Here is a 19,513-nt window from a genome sequence, read left to right as displayed (position 1 = left end):
GGCCTCCGCTGTCCATCTCTGATCGGGATGTATACTCCCTGGCCGCTGGAGCTGGCCTCCGGCAAAGTGGCGCCCCAACAGGGGCCCGAAGGAGTAATCATTAAAAGTAAGTATTGGGACAGCTAGGATCTCACCTGGGGTGCCTGGGACCCCCCTGTAGAAAGATGCAGGGAGAGTAGGGGTGAGTAATCATGTAACAATGTAAAGATAAGTAATTTGTGAAATAACTGTAAAGATATTGTAAAGATAAGTAATCTGCAAAATAGCTGTAAAGATATTGTAACGACCATGGGTCATACAAAATCAAAAGAGAGACAACTATTCATTGATTTTTTGTTACACATGTTAAATAAATGAGCTGTAAAAGTTACTCATTTTCAGATTGCTGGATTTTTACACCTCGTACAAGAACAATGCCCCTGGTTTCTAGAAGAAGGCGCCGTTAATCTTAAAACTTGGACCGAAGTAGAGAAACAGTTGAAGCTTTATTATACTCATCACAGTCCAGAAGAGGTGCCTGTAGATGCTTCTGCATCATGGTATATAATTAGAGATGTATTATATCCTCAACAAGAAATTGATAAAATGCCCCTTAAAGCTAAACGGGAACCAGGAGAAAATATTTCCCTATTACCCCCTGCTCCTTCCCAAGTAATGCTTACCACAACACCTGCTGATGGCAATGTATTATCCCCAAAGGAGGAGGAGGAGTTAGAAGATGCTACAGCTAGATACCATAGGGAAGATTTCCACGCCTTTACAACATATCCTATAATTAATAAGGGTCCCTTGACTTTAGTCTCCCCATAGGGAACGATTTGGCCAAAGACATTCTGGATACTCGCCTCCTGTGACAAAAACACAGAGGGCCCAATTCTCTGGGGTTAGGGCTGCCAGACGGAGGGTTAAAGTTGAGGGTCATATGGATTTCTCTTTGTACTTCCCAATGGTTTTTGACGGGGACTCAAACTAAATGCCCTTTGACAAATGGATGTTACTCATTTTTCCAGTTTTCCAGTGTAATTTGGGCCTCAGCCAAAATAGGTGAGGCCTCTAAAAATGTTATTTAACATTTGTTTTTCTGTTTTACACAGTTAAAAATACCTAAACAACTTAAAACAAATAATGCTCCAGCTTATACATCTTAATCCTTCCAGTCATTTTTGTGCCCAGTTTCATATTTCTCATTCTAGGGGGATTCCTTATAACCCTCAAGGACAAGCAATAGTAAAAAGGGCACACCAAATATTAAAAATCAAATAACTAAATTACAGGGAGGAGAATTTATATATAGCTTTCCTCATCATGTGGTTAATCATACAATGTTTGTTATTAATCACCTAAATGTTGATTCCTGTGGAAGTTCACCGAAGTCAAGACACTGAAATCCTAAAAACACTATTAAACCTCAGGTAAAATGGATGGACCTCCTTATAGGTAAGTGGTAAGACAGAGAGAAGGAGAGACAAAAAGAAAAAAAAAGTTAAGTAAGTGAAAGAGGGTAAAGAGGAGGTAAAAAGACAGAGAGGGGGACAGCAAAAAAAACACAAGAGTATGGAGACTTAAAAAAGAGCCTATGAGCCCCCCCCCCAAAAAAAAATTGGGGACAAAAACAAAAGATTGAAACAAGAAGGAATATAGGGGGTGGAGGAGCTGCAGAGGAGAGATCAAGTAGGGAAAAAATGGAAAGAAACAGAGATTAGAGACAGTGAAAGAGTCAAGAGGTGAGACTGGAGAGAGAGACACAGGATAGGATTTTTTTTTTTTTTTAAAAAAAAGGTAATAGAAAAATAAATTGGGAGGAGGATAGTCCTTTCCTAAAACATCTACTAAAAATTTTGTTTTTTTAAAATATAAACCTCCACCTCAGGCACCGGTGGAGAAAACACCTAAATCTGAGGACTTTTCTTTATTCGGTAAACAACCTCCTATTGGCCCAGGATTTCACCCTGAGTCTGGTTTTTTAAAGGCAAAGAAGGAGACAAAAAAAAAAAAAAAAAAAAAAAAAAAAAAAAATCTGATTTTCCCTGTCTAACTTGCAGGAGAGGTTTTGCTTATGTTTTTTTCTCAGAACTCATCATGGCCCATCGGGATTCCTGATCATCTGATTAGACATGTCGCCACCACCACTATCAAAAATAAAGTGCTGTCCTGAGGACACAAAGGGAAGGAGACCCCCAAATAAACAGGTGACAAAATTCCTTTCTACACGGCTGAGAGATTTAAACTTCAACCGCCGACTGGGCCGCCCTGCAAGATGGGCATGAACTGCTCAACCGCCTACCCGGGACCAAATAGAGAGACCTACTAAAAATGCTGAGGGGTTGGTGAGAGCTCAAAATCAACATTTAAATCTTACAACTATGTTCATTGCTATGCTTATAATTCTTGCTATTCAAACAAATGATGTCTCTGCTAAGTCACATTGGGCTTTTTTTTCCCCCTAACCTGCCCAGTTTTCAGCCTGCTACTTGAAAAAATAAAATAATTAAAGTACATATAAATCAGTCTAAACTATTAGGGGGACCAGGGCTTCCTCCTCCTCCTTTTGAAATTCCTACAGCCAGTTCCTCTAATTATTCATTCCTCAAAAGGTCTGCAGCGTTGCCGATTTGTTTTGCTCTGCCGTCAACTCCTTATAGTCCTAGACCAACTAATGTCTCTGGCTAAGATACTTGTTTTCTTTCTTTCTTTCTTTTTTTTTTTTTTTTTTGTCTTTTTGCCATTTCTTGGGCCGCTCCTGCAGCATATGGAGGTTCCCAGGCTAGGGGTCGAATCGGAGCTGTAGTCACCGGCCTACGCCAGAGCCACAGCAACGCAGGACCCGAGCCGCGTCTGCAACCTATACCACAGCTCATGGCAATGCCGGATCGTTAACCCACTGAGCAAGGCCAGGGACCGAACCCACAACCTCATGGTTCCTAGTCGGATTCATTAACCACTGCGCCACGACGGGAACTCCTGATACTTATTTTCTGAAAGCTTGTTTACAAGTTCCTTATGCTTTGCTTCTTTCAAAATTTTTAATGTAAAAATTCATAAAAAAGATAATGTTTTTACTACTCAATGTGATAATTGTACCTTAACAAATTGTATTAGTTCTAATATTGATAATTATAAATTTTTGCTTATTGTAAAACAGCCTCCATATGTAATAATTCCTGTAAATGTAACTGATAATTGGTATGATAATCAGGAGTTAAGAACCTTACAATTGCTCAATAGTCAGTTAACTAAAACCCAACGATTTGTTGCTACTCTTATATTAGGAATTATTGCCTTGATTTCTATAATTACTTCTTTAACTGTATCGGCTGTTGCTCTAACAAAACAGGTACATACTGCAACTTTGGCCGATCAATTATCTAAAAATATTACTTTAGCTTTAACTGCACAAGCGATTATTGATAAAAAATTAAGTGACAAGGTTGATGTTTTGGAAGAAGCAGTTATGGCAATGAAACAGAAAATAGTTTCTCCTAAAATCATTTTGGCTCTTTGCTGCCATGCAGATTTGAAATGGATTTGTGTCACCCCTCTCCAGGTACATAAGTCTCATCACACCTGGGATAAAATTAAAAATCATCTCGAAGGAGTTTGGAATCACTCTGACTTTGGATTGGATATTTCGAAATTACATCAGGAGATATTGGATATAAATCAGGGGCAACGAGCCTTCAGTGCTCAAAATATAGCATCAAATTTATTTCTTTATTTATTTATTTTTTTTGCTATTTCTTGGGCCGCTCCTGCGACATATGGAGGTTCCCAGGCTAGGGGTTGAATCGGAGCTGCAGCCACTGGCCTACGCCAGAGCCACAGCAACACGGGATCTGAGCCGCGTCTGCAACCTACACCACAGCTCACTGCAACGGTGGATCCTTAACCCGCTGAGCAAGGGCCGGGACCGAACCTGTAACCTCATGGTTCCTAGTCGGATTCGTTAACCACTGCGCTACGATGGGAACTCCAGCATCAGATTTATTTAATAACATCAGCAGTTTTGTGAGTCACCAATCTCTTACCTCTGTGCTCATTAGTCTTGCTGTGTCTGCTTTACCTCTGATTCTACTATTGCTGTCTCTCCCAGTTCTCTTTAAACTTATAGGTCGTAATGTTTGACATCTTTCAACTGAACATCATACATTCATTTTAAAAAATAAAAAAGGGGGAGATGTGGGGAGCCTAGGAGATGCAAGGAATCAAAAAAAGGACCTTGCCTCATGGCAGAAAAACCTGAAGGCAGGTTCCTAACCAAGGAAGGGCGCTCACCTGAAGGGGTGCATGCTGAAGGTGGGATTCCGGTCAGGATAAAAGCCTGCCTGTATGGTACACGCCGAGGGCAGGCCTCAGGTTACACGGCTCTCATTTTGATGTTGATGGGGAAGAATTGGGGCTTTCCTGGGCAAACAATTTCCATGTTTGCGCCAGAGAACATGGATTGTTTCTCGGGTGACCTAGTCTTTCCTGCTGTTTTATTTGTTATTCAGTTTTCCTCAGTCTGTCCTGATTATTTGCCTATTATGCTTTTTTTTTTTTTTTGTCTTTTTTTTTTTTTTTTTTTGCTATTTCTTTGGGCCGCTTCTGCGGCATATGGAGGTTCCCAGGCTAGGAGTCCAATCAGAGCTGTAGCCAGAGCCACAGCAACGTTGGATCCAAGCCACGTCTGCAAACTACACCATAGCTCATGGTAACGCCAGATCCTTAACCCACTGAGCAAGGCCAGGGATCAAACCCGCAACCTCATGGTTCCTAGTCGGATATGTTAACCACTGAGCCATGGTGGGAACTCCATGGCAAATTCTTAAGCTTGTATGTCTTCTCTCAACTTTACAACCCACCAGGCTGACTGTTGGTAATCTCTTTTTTCTCTTCTAGAAGGTGGTGCTGTAGCTCAAGACTGTGGTTTCTTCCTTGTGCTCAGAACTTTGCTTGTTTTCTGGGCATCCTCTCTGTCTGTCCAGGCTTGCTCTCACCACTGCCCTCAGGAGTGCACACAAGGAACCAGCCACAGAGAAGGGGAAGTGTGGGATTGGCACTGCGGCACTGGGGATTCCCACAGGCAGATGGTAGGATCCTCAAGTGAAGATTTCCCAGCAGGTTTTGGGCAGGTCTCCTGCTTTGAATCTAGAACACAGTCAGCAGACATCCCTTTAATTCCCTCTGTTATTCTTGTCTGCCTCTCTCCCCATGTTTCCCTTCCCCTAAGTCATGGAGCGCTTGTTTAATACTCTGTTGTTGTTGACGCCTCCTTCACAACAACACTCAAATTCTACCTCAAAAAGTTTCTTTAGCAATAGCCCTCACAGCTGGGAAAACCAAGGGCTCACTCACCACTGTTCCTTTCCCCCTTGGGATGGTTTCTCAGCCCACTTCTTCTCTAAGCGATGCCACCATGGGGGCAGGGTGATGCTCAGAAAGTTCCTCTTCAGTGGAGGTTGTTGTTGTTTGTTTGTTTGTTTCCACGGAGTTCTTGAACTTCTTTAGAAACCTGAATTCCTAGAAATTATCCAAATGTATCTGGGCAAGTCAGCATTTTCTAGAGGTTGAAGCCAGTTCACAGGCTCCTGCTGATTCTGCAATTGTATTGGGGTGTGTCTGCCTGTTACCCAATGCAGAAGTGAGTGAGATTCCTCCTTAGTACCTTGGTGTGTGGTGCTGGATGCCACAGCTCCCAGAGAGGCAGTTTTCATCATGGATAGATGACAAATTTTAAAAGTTAAAGGCAGTGACCGCGGATGTCTTATGCCATCACAACATCACTCCGTAAGTATTATAATTTAATGTTTGTAATTTTATATTTATTGGTTGAATCTAAGTCTATGAAATGAATTCCTACCTTGTCAGAGGAAGAACTTGGCCACATTTATATTTCTTACATTTGCTTCCTGTTGAGGGGGGTAATAATAATTTCAATTGTGCTTTAGCCTCAGGTCTATACTTCATCATATACAGTATAATGTTAATTATGTGCTCCTTAGCTTAAACTTCAACATTAAATACAGTCACTAGCCCTAGGGGAGAATCTATAGTTCCAGTAATTTCATACATTGTTTTCATGTTTTCTGAGATTCTTATTTTCATGTACCTATGGGTTGTCTGGATGTCTTTGTTAAGGAGTTTATTTTCAGAAAAAGTCTACATATGTTGTATTCAGTAAGTTCCTGATGCTAAGTTTTGAGATTACATTTGCCTGAGAACAGGATGGGTGTAAGAGCTTGGCTTACTTGCTGTTTTCCTCAGACAGTGTAAATATTATTCTTTTATTGTCAGCCATTGATGGGGCTGGGGCAAAGTCTAAGTTAAGGTTGATATTTCCAGTAAGCTGCATATTTTTTCTTTATACTGAAAAAAAAAAAAAAAGGGAACATTACCAGGCCGTGTTTTACTTTCTATAATGCTCATATTAAGTTGTCCTCTTTATTGAGTAGAGTTTTCTTCAATTGATGCTGAACCTTTCCCTCCTGTGTTCTAGTCTTCAGAAATACTAATTTTACACGTCAGTCCAATTTCCTTAGTCCTTATTTTGTAACAATCACTTTCTAAATGCTTTGACTTGTTTGGCAGTTCATTTTATATCATAATATTTCTACGGTTTTCCTTTCTTTAAGAATATCCTTCATTTCTTTTTTTTTTTTTTTTAAGTTCTCCGGCCAGGGCTCAAACCCACACCACCACTACAACAGCAGCCCAAGCCGCTGCAGTGACAATCAATGCTGGATCCTTAACTCCCTGAGCCACAAGAGAACTCCCCAACTCAGTTTCTTTTTTTTTTTTTTTTTTTTGTCTTTTTGTTGTTGTTGTTGTTGCTATTTCTTGGGCCGCTCCCGCGGCATATGGAGGTTCCCAGGCTAGGGGTCGAATCGGAGCTGTAGCCACCGGCCTATGCCAGAGCCACAGCAACTCGGGATCCGAGCCGCGTCTGCAACCTACACCACAGCTCACGGCAACGCCGGATCGTTAACCCACTGAGCAAGGGCAGGGACTGAACCCGTAACCTCATGGTTCCTAGTCGGATTCGTTAACCACTGCGCCACGACGGGAACTCCAGAATATCCTTCATTTCTAATAGAAGTGTCAGAGATGTTTTTCACTTTTCTTTGCTGAGTGATACCAGCTTACTTGTTGTTGTTATTTCTTTTTATTAAAGTATAGTTGATTTACAGTGTTGTGCCACCAGCTTATTTCTCATCTCTGTATTGTGTCTGATCCTTTTAAGTTCATTTATTAGAAAGGTTCTTTTTTCAGTCTAAGTTATCCATGATCTCTTAAAGTATGAAGAAGTATTGATATGAAATTATCTTATTTCTCCTGAAACATTTATTTAAATACAGATTCTTTGTACTGCTTTTGGGATGGCAGTAAATCAGTGCAAAGGGAGCATCTATGCATAGGTCCCCTGCAAATTATTTCTGGAACTTCATTGTGTGTGGGGGAAGCTTTCCAAGCCAGTCATTTGTTCAAAGATAGTTTTGGAAGGGATGGGTATAGTAACAAGGATGATCCGGGAATTTCCAGTTTTACACTAGGTGTCATATGAAACTGTCAACGGATTAGAAGAACAGGTAAACAATATAGGCACACATTAAGAATAATGGAGGTAGAATTTGGGTAGAACACAAAAGGAGAAAACATATAGATAAATATAATTTCGTTTTCAAATAATTGATAAGAAGAAAAATTATTTGCCTGCTCTAAACATTCATGTCAAACTCTAATCTCAGCTGATTTTCTGAAAATATTTTTCTGATGGTAAACAGACTCCACATTCAGATCCCCACGTGAATTTTTTAACGTGTAATATATCATATATTAGAAAAATATTTTAAGCATTAATAATAACATTCTTTTTTTTTTTTCTTTTTGCCTTTTCTAGGGCCACTGCCACGGCATATGAAAGCTCCCAGGCTAGGGGTCTAATCGGAGCTGTAGTCACCGGCCTACGCCAGAGTCACAGCAACGTGGGATCAGAGCCACGTTTGTGACCTACACCACATCTCACAGGCAACGCCAGATCCTTAACCCACTGAGCGAGGCCGGGGATCGAACCCACAACCTCAGGGTTCCTAGTCGGATTCGTTAACAACTGAGCCACAATGGGAACTCTGATAATAATATTCTGAGTTGGGAATTTCAGCAGTCTAGTTCAGTATTATCTATGTTCAATCCTTTCCTAAATACACTCCACATTTCCCCCTACTTGTTGATTCAATGTCTGATGTCTTTATTGGCTTTACTGCTATTTTGCAAATTACCTCCAAAATTTCACAGCTTAAAACAAGCATTTGGAATTCCCTGGTGGCTCAGTCGGTTAAGGATCCAGTGTTGTCACTGCAGCAGCCCAGGTCACTACTGTGGCATGGGTTCAATCCTTGGCTCAGGAACTTCCTCATGACTTAGGCATGGCCAAAAAAAAAAACCCCAAAAAAACAAAAAAACAAACAAACAAAAAACAAAAACCAGCATGTACAGCATGTATTATATCAGAGAATCTGTGGCTCAGGAATCCAGGAGCAGCTTAGTTGGATATTCTAACCTAAGGTTTCTCAGTCAAGGTGCTGGCCAGGTCTGTGGTCATTTCAAGTCTCAACTGGGGAAAATCTCTAGCTTCACTCACATGGCTATTAGTTGGCCTCAGGTTCTTGATGACTGTTGGCTGTAATTTTTTTTTTTTTTTTTTTTTTTTTTTTTGTCTTTTTGCCATTTCTTGGGCCGCTCCCACGGCACATGGAGGTTCCCAGGCTAGGGGTCTAATCGGAGCTGTATTCTCCGGCCTACGCCAGAGCCACAGCAACTCGGGATCCGAGCCTCGTCTGCAACCTACACCACAGCTCATGGCAATGCCGGATCGTTAACCCACTGAGCAAGGGCAGGGACCGAACCCACAACCTCATGGTTCCTAGTCGGATTCGTTAACCACTGCGCCACAACGGGAACTCCTTGGCTGTAATTATTAATTGTTGGACACATGAAATCTCTGTGTCCAAGAAATAAAAAAGTAAGAAAGTTTCACACAAGACAGGGTTCACAGTTTTTGTTTTTGGTTTTGTTTTTTAGTGACTTAATCTCAAAAATGTCATGTGTTAATTTTGCTGTATTATATTCATTAGAAATTAGTTACTAGGTATAGTCCAGACTCAAGCAGAGGGATTACACGAAAGCATGAACTTAAAGATGTAGGGTCACTGCTAGGGGCTGCCTAGTGCATTTCACTCTGCCCTGCAGTAATTCACATCACTTCTTCATGCAGAATACATTCACCTTCCCAAAGTCCCCAAACATGTAATCACATTAAAACATTATCTCCAAGTGCAGAATATTATTACATAAGTCAGGTTCGTAAGTGGACATTTCCAGTTCTCTGAGTACAGCTTCTATAGAAATATAGATCTGAGAAACTAAAAAGACAGGTTATTTGCTTCCCACACACTCAACATAACAATGGTGGGATATAGAATAAGCACAATAGACATTTTTGTTGAAAAAAGTATAAGGTCATAGGCACACAGGAGTGATTGATCCATAGCAGTTCTAATATCCAGCCAGACAAATATGTGAAGTTCTTTGGTTGTGTCTCAATATATAGGAATAATTGTCTGTCTGTCAGTGCCACTTTTTGCATTCTTTTTTTCCATTTGCTACTCCATCCTTCTTTTATCACAAAAGGTAGCACATATTTGTGGCTGAAAAATGTTCTCTGTCTGCTTCACGGAGAGTAGAGGTTTGGGTGTCCAACTTTACTGTCAAGAGACAATACAATGTCTCTTTCATTTTTTATTTTCTCTGACCTTTCAATCTAAATTGGCAATATTTCTGCCAATACCATTCTCTTAAAAACCTTGTGGGTCTCCTGTGACTTCCATTATGGTGTGTGCTGTTAAACAAACAAACAAACAAACAAACAAAGGCAACTCATAATCTCTTCAAGATAAGCCTTTTTTTAGGCTTGGACCCCTGCTGAGACATTGGGGGACAATGTTGGAGGTATCCTAAAAGTCCTATGTTTGGTTGACAAGATCTGTGGGTTACAGCCTTAAAACTCTCTGAAGATATGTTAAATCACTAACCCCCAGAACCTCTGAATATAATCACATTAAGGAATGGGGTTATTGTAGATATAATTCATTACTATGAGATCATCTTGGGAGTGCTCACTGAGGTTCAGTGGTAAGGAATCTGACTAGTATCCATGAGGATTCGAGTTTGGTCCCAGGCCCCACTCGGTGGGTTAATGATCTGGTGTTACTGTGAGCTTTGGTGTACGTCACAGACGTGGCTCAGATCCTGCATTGCCATGGCATAGGCTGGCAGCTGCAGCTCTGATTCAAACCCAAGGCTGGGAATTTCCATATGTTGTGGGTGCAGCCCTAAAAAATAAAATAAAAGAGAGAGAAAAGAAAAAAAAGATGAGGCCATCCTGGAATAGGGCGGGCCCTTAATCCAAAATGACTGTTGTCTTTATAATAAGAGGGGAAAATTGGACACTAACACAGACTCAGGGGGGGAAAAACCATGTGATGACTAAGGCAGAGATTCGAGTTATGCAGACACAAGGAAAAGAATGCCAAGGATCCTTGGTGACACCAGAAGTTAAGAGAAAGGCGGGGAACAGATTCTCCTTGACAGACTTCAATAGAGCACGATCTTCTTGACAGCTTGCTCTCAGAATTTTAACTTCCAGAACTGTGAGAAAATAAAAGTCTCTTGCCAGCTGTCCAGGTTGTGGTAATTTGTTATGGCACCCTAGGGGGAAAAACGAGAGAGAAAGAAAAAACAATAGCAAGACAGAAGGCATAGCTTCTTTTGACAGATCTCAAAAGTGACATTCAAGATTTTTGTTCACAATCAAAGAGAAAGAATGACACATGGTACACAATGGTCTCAATACCAGGAGGCTAGGATAATTCTGGACCATCTTAAGGGGTTCTTATCTATATCTATCATTACATTGTTGAGGATAAGAATTAGATTTATTCAACAATATAGCCACCATAGCCTAAAACAATGTTGGGACGTAGCCTATATTCTTTTTTTTTTTTTTTTTTTTTTCGTCTTTTTGCTTTTTTTTTCTTGAGCCACTCCCATGGCATATGGAGGTTCCCAGGCTAGGGGGTCTAAAGGGAGCTGTAGCCACTGGCCTATGCCAGAGCCACAGCAACACGGGATCCAAGCTGAGTCTGCAACCTACACCACAGCTCATGGCAACGCCGGATCCTTAACCCACTGAGCAAGGACAGGGATCAAACCCGAAACCTCATGGTTTCTAGTCGGATTCGTTAGCCACTGCGCCACGACGGGAACTCCTAGCCAATATTCTTAATGATGTTGTGATGTTTACTAATGGAATACAATAGGATTTGAAAAAATTAAATTTAATCTACTGATATAATCAATACTGACCTAAAAACTCCCCTTATCAGACTGGACAATCTAAATTGTGCTGCAAGTCTGTTTCTTAGAATTTAAAAGCCATGCTAAAGTTAGATATTTTTCACACTTTGTAGGTCTCGTAAGAGTATGCCCTCAATATGACATTGTTAGATGTTTCTCAGAATTTGAAACATATCAGATTTTTTCACAGCCTGAGAATAAATGTTACCTTAGTGAGACCTTTATCTCTTGAGTAAGTGAGCAATAGAAAATTGTCCATTGTTAAACCTGGTAGCAACTGCTAACCCCCAAATTCCAATATTTATTTTTATTTATTTCATACTTCATGTCCATTCAGAGTTATCTGCACCCTTTGTTGTGTCTACTTCACTCCAGGAACCAGGGGCACAGAAATGGTATCATTGAGAATGTTGCTGTGCACTGCAGTGGGGGAAAGAGGATGTGACAAATTACACTTTGGTCTAAATATAATTACACTTTGGTTTAAGCTAAAGATATCACATACATTCCATTGACTGAAATAAGTCACATGGCCATGCCTGAGTTCAAGGAGGCAGAGAAGTGTCATTCAGCCATGTCCCTGGAAAGAAAAACAAAACAAAACTACAGAATATATGTATAAATAGCTTTTAAATATATTTATAACACAGCTAACAGTCCCCTAGAGCTTTCTGGAATCTAGAGCAATCGAATACTTAATACTTCTGAATGTACGTTCAATGATGGCATTTTTTAAAAACTATGTAAATGATAGAATCTATGTTGTATCTATGAAACAAATAAGGAGGAAGGGACCTTTGTCCCACATTGTTTATTTATGGGTCTATCTAAATGTCCGGAAAAAAATGTAAGATTCTTGACATTATGCCAGTTGTTTTCCAGAAAGCAATTGTGACAATTAAAGTAATGCCTGAAGTAGGAGGAAAAGCCATTATTCCTTGTATCAGATTTTTCCAAAGGGATTCTTATTTTCAGTTTTTCACTGGAAGCACTGAAGTTTATCACAGGACATAAGGCCTGACCTTTCAGTCCACGACTTGGCTGTTGTCTGTATGCTACTCTGGGACGTACCATAATGCCTTTTCTATCAAAGGAAATCTTGGTGACTCCATTTTGCTCCGCTTTTGCCTTCCTGTGATCGCCACCCCTTCCCTTTCCCTCTTCTCCCAGTAACACTGTGTTTCAAATTAGCCAATGGGGAAGAGTGTGCGCCCTGACCTGACCCACGGGAAGGGGACAGGTGCATCACCTGCGTTAGGGAGAAATAGGGGAGGCTTCTTTGTTTGTCGTGCACACTTTTTGGCGTGCCCACGCCCTTCTGCAGAAGTCAAGAGCCTGGTCACAATTTCTCCTTGTCCACATGTCTCACTTTCCACACTGAGGACCTGAGCCAGAGTTATTGTAGTTTCCAACACTATGGAAATAGGTAGTTAAGTGGACTTATTATCCTGGCCACTAAAAGTCCTACCTTCTTCCAGGACCCGCTCCCTGCAGACATCGTCTCATTGTTAAACGATAAACCGAGGACTATTTGAAATGTTAAGGGCTTATTTGAGAAAGACTGGATTCAAATCGGGCAGCTTCCAGTTGAGCAGACAGAGAGGAGGAGCTCCAAGGGCATGTACAAAATGAAAACCTTTTTGACAGTGGAGATCGCGTCAAGGAAATTTCACTTGTCAAAAACGTGGGTCGGTTAAAGCAAAGTCGCTTTCCTTTAGGGGACAGCAGGGGTCAGTTCGGCACATTATGTACCTGGTCAGGCCGTTCTTGATCAACTGGTTTAAGATCTCATTTCTGGGAGAGCCAAAACTAATTAAGTCTCAGTTTGGTAAAATGGTCCCAAGTGACTTAGCCCAAGTGACTCCATTTGGGGCCTATTGTCTTGTTTTTGAACACCATGAACACTATTCTGTGAACACCTAATTCCCTCCACCTAGTCTTTTTTTTTTTTAATTTTTTAAAGTTTTGTTGAAGTATAGTTGATTTACAATGTTGTACAACAGAGTGATTCAGTTACACATGTACACACGTCCATTCTTTTTCAGATTCTTTTCCCCTATAGATTATCACAGAACATTGGGTAGAGTTCCCTGTGCTACGTTTGCCGTGCATTTCCCTTTATTCCCCTTCCAAACATACCAGAGGCAAGAGGGAGGTACCCAGAGAAGGTAGCCACCACCCCTTTCCAAATCAGAGAAGTCACTTCATCTCTCTCAGTTACTTTCAAAGCCACTCAGTTGTTCCATCTTTTCCCCAATGCCAGGCTCAGAAGAAGCGACATTTTAGGAAGAATAATTCCTTAGACTTTGAGGAAGTCTGAGTAGAAATTCTTAAATCTGTCCCAGATAAGTGGTCTACTTTCCTTTTTGTTTTGTTTTGTTTTGTCTTTTTGTCTTTTTAGGGCCACACTTGTGGCATATGGAGGTTCCCAGGCTAGGGGTCAAATTGGAGCTACAGCTGCCAGCTTATGCCACAGCTCACAGCAATGCTGGATCCTTAACCCACTGAGCGAGGCCAGGGATCAAACCTGTATCCTTAAGGATCCTAGTTGGGTTACTTAACGGCTGAGCCACGATGGGAACACCTGCCCTCTTTCTTGTACCTCAGTTTAGGGTGGTGGTGTGGTGGGGGGTGATGGTACCTGAAAGCAAGAGCTGCTTGCTCCTGGGGGCAGGTTCCCCTTTATGTTGTGTGGTACCCCCCAACTTACCTGAAGCAAACTTCCCCTGATCAACTCCACCACCTCCTTCTTTGACAGGGGACTCTCCTAAGGATCTCAGGAATCTGCCCCTTTTACTGACCTGGCAGTGAGCGTTTCTGCCTGCACACCTGCCAGGGCTGGAAGGCGTTGGGTGGGTCCATTACCAGCAGGAGAGGCCTTGACTGGGAGACTGTTAAAAATACAGAACCTGGGAGTTCCCATCATGGCGCAGTGGTTAACGAATCCGACTAGGAACCATGAGGTTGCGGGTTCGATCCCTGCCCTTGCTCAGTGGGTTAACGATCCGGCATTGCCGTGAGCTGTGGTGTAGGTTGCAGACGCGGCTTGGATCCCGCGTTGCTGTGGCTCCAGCGTAGGCTGGCAGCTACAGCTCCGATTCGACCCCTAGCCTGGGAACCTCCATATGCCGCAGGAGCGGCCCAAAGAAATAGCAAAAAAGACAGAAAAAAAAAAACAAAAAAAAAACCAGAACCTCAGGTCTCACCCCAGACCCAGTGAATTCAAATCTGCAGTTTAACAGGCGTATTAACAGAGGGGCAGGTATATTAACGTGTTTAAACTGTTACAGCAGGCAAATAGTTAGGTGTGAGCAGAGAAGGGGGGTATGGGGCCAGATGGCAGAAAACCCCTCCTCATGCAAACAGCAGTGTCCATGGGTGGACAAGGAAAAGCAGGAATATCTAGACCGACAGGAAACCACACATTTTAGGATGATAAATGCCCTGGAGGCAGACAAAGAAAGGTGGAAGAGGGCGTGAATCTCCAGCTTCTGAAGGTAAGCTTTTGCTCATTATGCCCTCATTATAATAAAGTCACAATAAAATTAGCAATGTCAGAGTTCCCTTTGTGGCTCAGCGGTTAACAAACCCGACTGGGATCCATGAGGATGCAGGTTCAATCCCTGGCCTTGCTCAGTGGGTTAAGGATCGGCATTGCCATGAGCTGTGGTGTAGGTCTTAGACAAGGCTTGGATCTGACATTGCTGTGGGTGCGGTGGAGGCCGGCAGCTATAGCTCCGATTCAACCCCTAGCCTGGGAATTTCCATATGCCGAGAGCGCGGCCCTAAAAAGCAAAAAAAAAAAAAAAAAAAAAAAGTTAGCGAAGCCGACAAGAAGTACCCATCATGCACTGGTGCCATGACTCTTCCGATCAAAGCTAAATGAGGACAAAAATTCTTCCTGCATTTGGGAAGGCGGAGCTGGAATGAAAATTAAGGAATACACCCCCACCCCAAACCCCCCTCTTCCCAGTGACTATCCCGCCCATGCAACTGGATGCCTTTTAGAACCTGTGTGCTAGAGAAACTCAGGGCAGCTACTCACCTCTCTGCCCACCTCTCTTTAAGAGGTCTATTTCTCACTTAAATAAATCCTCACTTTTTCTTTCTCCATTTCTGTCTCATTTCCAAATTCTTTCTGAGATGAGACAAGAACCTTCCCTTCAGGAACAAAACCACTGCTGTAGATGACACAGCATCAACTGTTTTGAGGTTTTTATTAAAAAGTCCCCCTGGCTGTGTGTGGGTGTGTCTCTCATGCATGCCATGGGAAAGGGGAGGGGATGAACACTGGTGCCACTTATCATGAGTTTGCATTTGATGTTTGTCCACACTTTTTTTGGGGGGGGGTCTTTTTTTGCTATTTCTTGGGCCGCTCCCGCGGCATATGGAGGTTCCCAGGCTAGTGGTCTAATCGGAGCTGTAGCCACCAGCCTAAGCCAGAGCCACAGCAACGCGGGATCCGAGCCACGTCTGCGATCCACACCACAGCTCACAGCAACGCCGGATCCTTAACCCACTGAGCAAGGCCAGGGATCGAACCCGCAACCTCGTGGTTCCTAGTCGGGTTCGTTTCCGCTGCGCCACAATGGAAACTCCTATTTGTTTTTAAAATCTGAGTTAATTTACTAACAGTTCCTACCAGGGAGCACTGGAAACCTTTCTTTTTTGGTCCTTAAACCTATATACTGATGTCAGAAAGTCAAATTTAATGGGTAAATGCTTCAACCCACATCATTTCATTTGATACAGCAATACCTATGTTATCCAGCTATATGTTTTTTTGACTTTATGGATGAATAAAGAACATGACTGACCATCTGCTTCCTATCCCCAAAATCCAGGATTGTTGCTCTTGTAACACCACAGTACCAAGTCATATAGAAAAAAAAAAAAAAAAAACTAAACTAAACTAAGATCTTGCACAAGGCTGGCTATAGGAGCGCAAATGGTAGTTCTGCTCCTGGGTAAGCAATCTGTTTGAATTCAAGTGGATGAAAACAATATTTATTGGGTTGTTTGCTAAGAGTCTTTTAACTGCTTGCCATGCAAAATGCGATCCATATTGCACACTGAAACAAAATCTTCCGTTAGGTTATCTGTTAGAAAGTGAAAGAAAATGGAAAACTAATAAAAAAACCATTAATTTGTTTTTCTGTTCCTTCTATTTTGTTCCCAGAAATCTTGTTTTTCAGTGTGCTTGTTGGGTTGCTGGGTTGGTTTAGTTTTCCCTGAGGTAAGAGTGTGATCTGATAGATGTTAAACAAAAAGAAGTTAACTTGTTCCCAGTCTCATATATTTCCAGACGGTTCTTTTGTCTCAAGCCTCCTTCCTGCATTACTGCTTTGAAAGAATCTGGCATCTCATCTGGCAGTGGCCATCACACAGAACTTGATACTCTCAAATTCAATGAACTTGATTTTTTTTTAAATGGCCACACCTACAGCATATGGAAATTCCCAGGCCAGGGACCGAATCCAGGTCAAAGCTGCAACCTACACCATAGCTGTTATATAGGCTGCAGACTCAGCTTGGGTCTGGGGTGGCTGTGGCTATGACGTAGGCAACCAGCTACAGCTCTGATCTGACTCCTAGCCTGGGAACCTCCATATGCCACAGGTGTGGCCCTAAAAAGACCAAAAAAAAAAAAAAAGAGTTTCCCTTTTGCTCCAATCAGTGGAAGAATAGGAGTCTAATTTCCATAAGTACCCCTTTTATTGATTCAATTTGTTAAACTATGTCATCTTTTAATATATGTCATATATAACATATATGACATGTTATATATATGGCCATTTCCTATTTTATACTATACTTTTTTTTTCATGTTAAGGTAAAATTTTGTTTGCTTTATTAAGTGCTGTAATTTGGATCGTCTATATACTATTGTTACCTCTAATTAGGTAACTTCAGGGAAAGGTCGTCAATTTTCCTTGCTCATAAAGATAATCTGCTCATCCCCCTCCTGACCTTCTCCACACTTGCTCTTGTCAGGGCCCAGTCATGTTGCTGCTCCTTCTGCTGCTGTTTATTTACCCTGCTGGTAATTCTGATAGACAAAGTTGGGACCCATGCTCCATTAGCTAGGCCCTGTGTTGTAAGATAAACATCTTTAAAATGGAGTTCCCACTGTGGGAACATCTTGGGAGACCTGGGATGAAGGTTTGAGCCCCGTCCCGGCACATTGGGTTAAAGATCTAGCATTGCCAGAGCTGCAGCTTAGGCTACAACTGCGGCTCAGATCTGATCCCTGGCCCAGAAACTCCATATGCCACTCCAGCACTTATTATTTGTATACTTTTTCTTGACGGGCATTCTGACTGGTGTGAGGTGATACCTCATGGTAGTTTTCATTTGCATTTCTCTAATAATTAGTGATGTTGAGCATTACTGTTGGTGGGAATATAAATTGAGGCAGCCACTATAGAACACAGTACAGATGTTCCTTAAAACACTAGAAATAGAGTTGCCATATGATCCAGCGATCCGACTTCCAGGCATATAGCTTAAAAAGATTAAAATTCTAATTCCAATGGATAGATGCACCTCAGTGTTCATAGAAGCACTGTTTACAAGAGCCAAGTCATAGAAGCAGCCTAAGTGTCCATTGACAGAGAAATGGATAAAGAAGATGTGGTACTACAAAGGAATATTCCATAAAAAAGAAGGAAATAATGCCATTTGCAGCAACATATGTGGACATAGAGATTGTCATACTAGGTGAAGAAAGTTAGATAGAGAAAGACAAATATTGTATGATAATTATATGTGGAGCCTAAAAAAATAGTACAATTGAACTTATTTACACAACAGAAGCAGAATCACAGACATAGAAAGCAAACTTATGGTACCCAGAGGGGAAGCAGGGGAGGGATAAATTAAGAGTATGGGGTTAACAGATACACACTACAGTATATAAAACAGATAAACAATAGGGGCCCACTGTGTAGCACAGAAAACTATATTCAGTATCCTATAATAATCTTTAATGGAAAAAGAATTTAGATATATGTATGAATATATATGTGTGTGTATATATACATATATAAGTATGTATCCAAATCACTTTACTGTTCACCTGAAACTAACATTGTAAATCAACTTTACAATATTATTATAAATCAATTGTACTTCAATTAAAAAAAACTAAATTTATGTTTGCCCTTCAGCATGGATAGGTGGATGGATAAATATTCTCTTCAAAAAGTTTCTGTGGTCATAGCAAAGCAAAAATACAGCTTTCAGCCTCAATCTTTTGCTCTTTATAGGTTAGTGCTTTAATTTGTGTCACATAGGGTCCCGCAGTTTCTAAGGTGCCTTTTTCACATTTTCATTTAGAGGGTTCTGGCAGCACATGAACTTTGACTATGATCCTTAACTCATGTCACACTTTCAGAGTGCATGCTCTAGAGCTCTATACATGTCACACCTGTGACTTTCAGTTTTGGTTAAGGTTGACTGTAAATTCCTGTGGCACTGAGCTACAAACAATTCTAATCCTGACTAAAAGTCATCTGCTTCTTGAAAATGAATAGACTTGGGAGTTCCCATTGTGGCTCAGGTGAAATGAACCCGACTAGTGACCATGAGGATGCAGTTTCGATCCTTGGCCTTGCTCAGTATGTTAAGGATCTGGCTTTATCACAGCTGGAGTGTAGGTTGCACATGTGGGTCAGTTCCTGAATGGCTGTGGCTGTGGCTGCAGCTGCTGCTCTGATTCAACCCCTAGCCTGAGAACTTCCATATACTGCAAATGCAACTCTTAAAAAAGAAAAAAAAAAATAGTAGACTTCATTTTAGATTTAAGTAAGGAAAAAAGCAGTTTTTAGGTTTTTGGAAATATTGAGCAGAAAATACAGAGTTTTCAGGCATTTTTCTTCTTCCTACACATCTTCCTCTTTTTTTTTTTTTTTTTTTTTTTTTGTCTTTTGTCCTTTTTAGGGCTGCACCTGCAGCACATGGAGGTTCCCAGGCCAGGGGGTCCAATCAGAGCTGTAGCTGCTGGCCTACACCATAGCCACAGCAATGCCAGATCCGAGCCGCATCTGCAACCTACACTGAAGCTCACCGCAATGCTGGATCTTCAACCCACTGAGTGAGGCCAGGGATCGAACCCACAAAT

At 41.5% G+C, this 19,513-nt stretch overlaps 1 long non-coding RNA gene across 1 annotated transcript; it reads right to left on the bottom strand.

The window, feature by feature from the left end:
• Positions 1-11,097: 11,097 nt before the first annotated feature.
• On the bottom strand, positions 11,098-16,293 carry LOC146403427 (uncharacterized). Its single transcript, XR_014803863.1, has 2 exons — positions 14,586-16,293; positions 11,098-14,300 (listed from the first exon to the last, which is right to left on the bottom strand). It is a non-coding gene; the product is annotated as an uncharacterized LOC146403427 (long non-coding RNA).
• Between the last annotated feature and the right edge of the window lie 3,220 nt (positions 16,294-19,513).

Source organism: Sus scrofa, chromosome 5 (assembly GCF_054392235.1).
Source record: "Sus scrofa isolate SSC_HxYL_T2T_F1_AM1 chromosome 5, Sscrofa_HxYL_maternal_Yorkshire_Landrace_v2.0, whole genome shotgun sequence".
NCBI classification, from domain to species: Eukaryota; Metazoa; Chordata; class Mammalia; order Artiodactyla; family Suidae; genus Sus; species Sus scrofa.
This window is presented reverse-complemented; position numbering and strand designations above follow the sequence as displayed.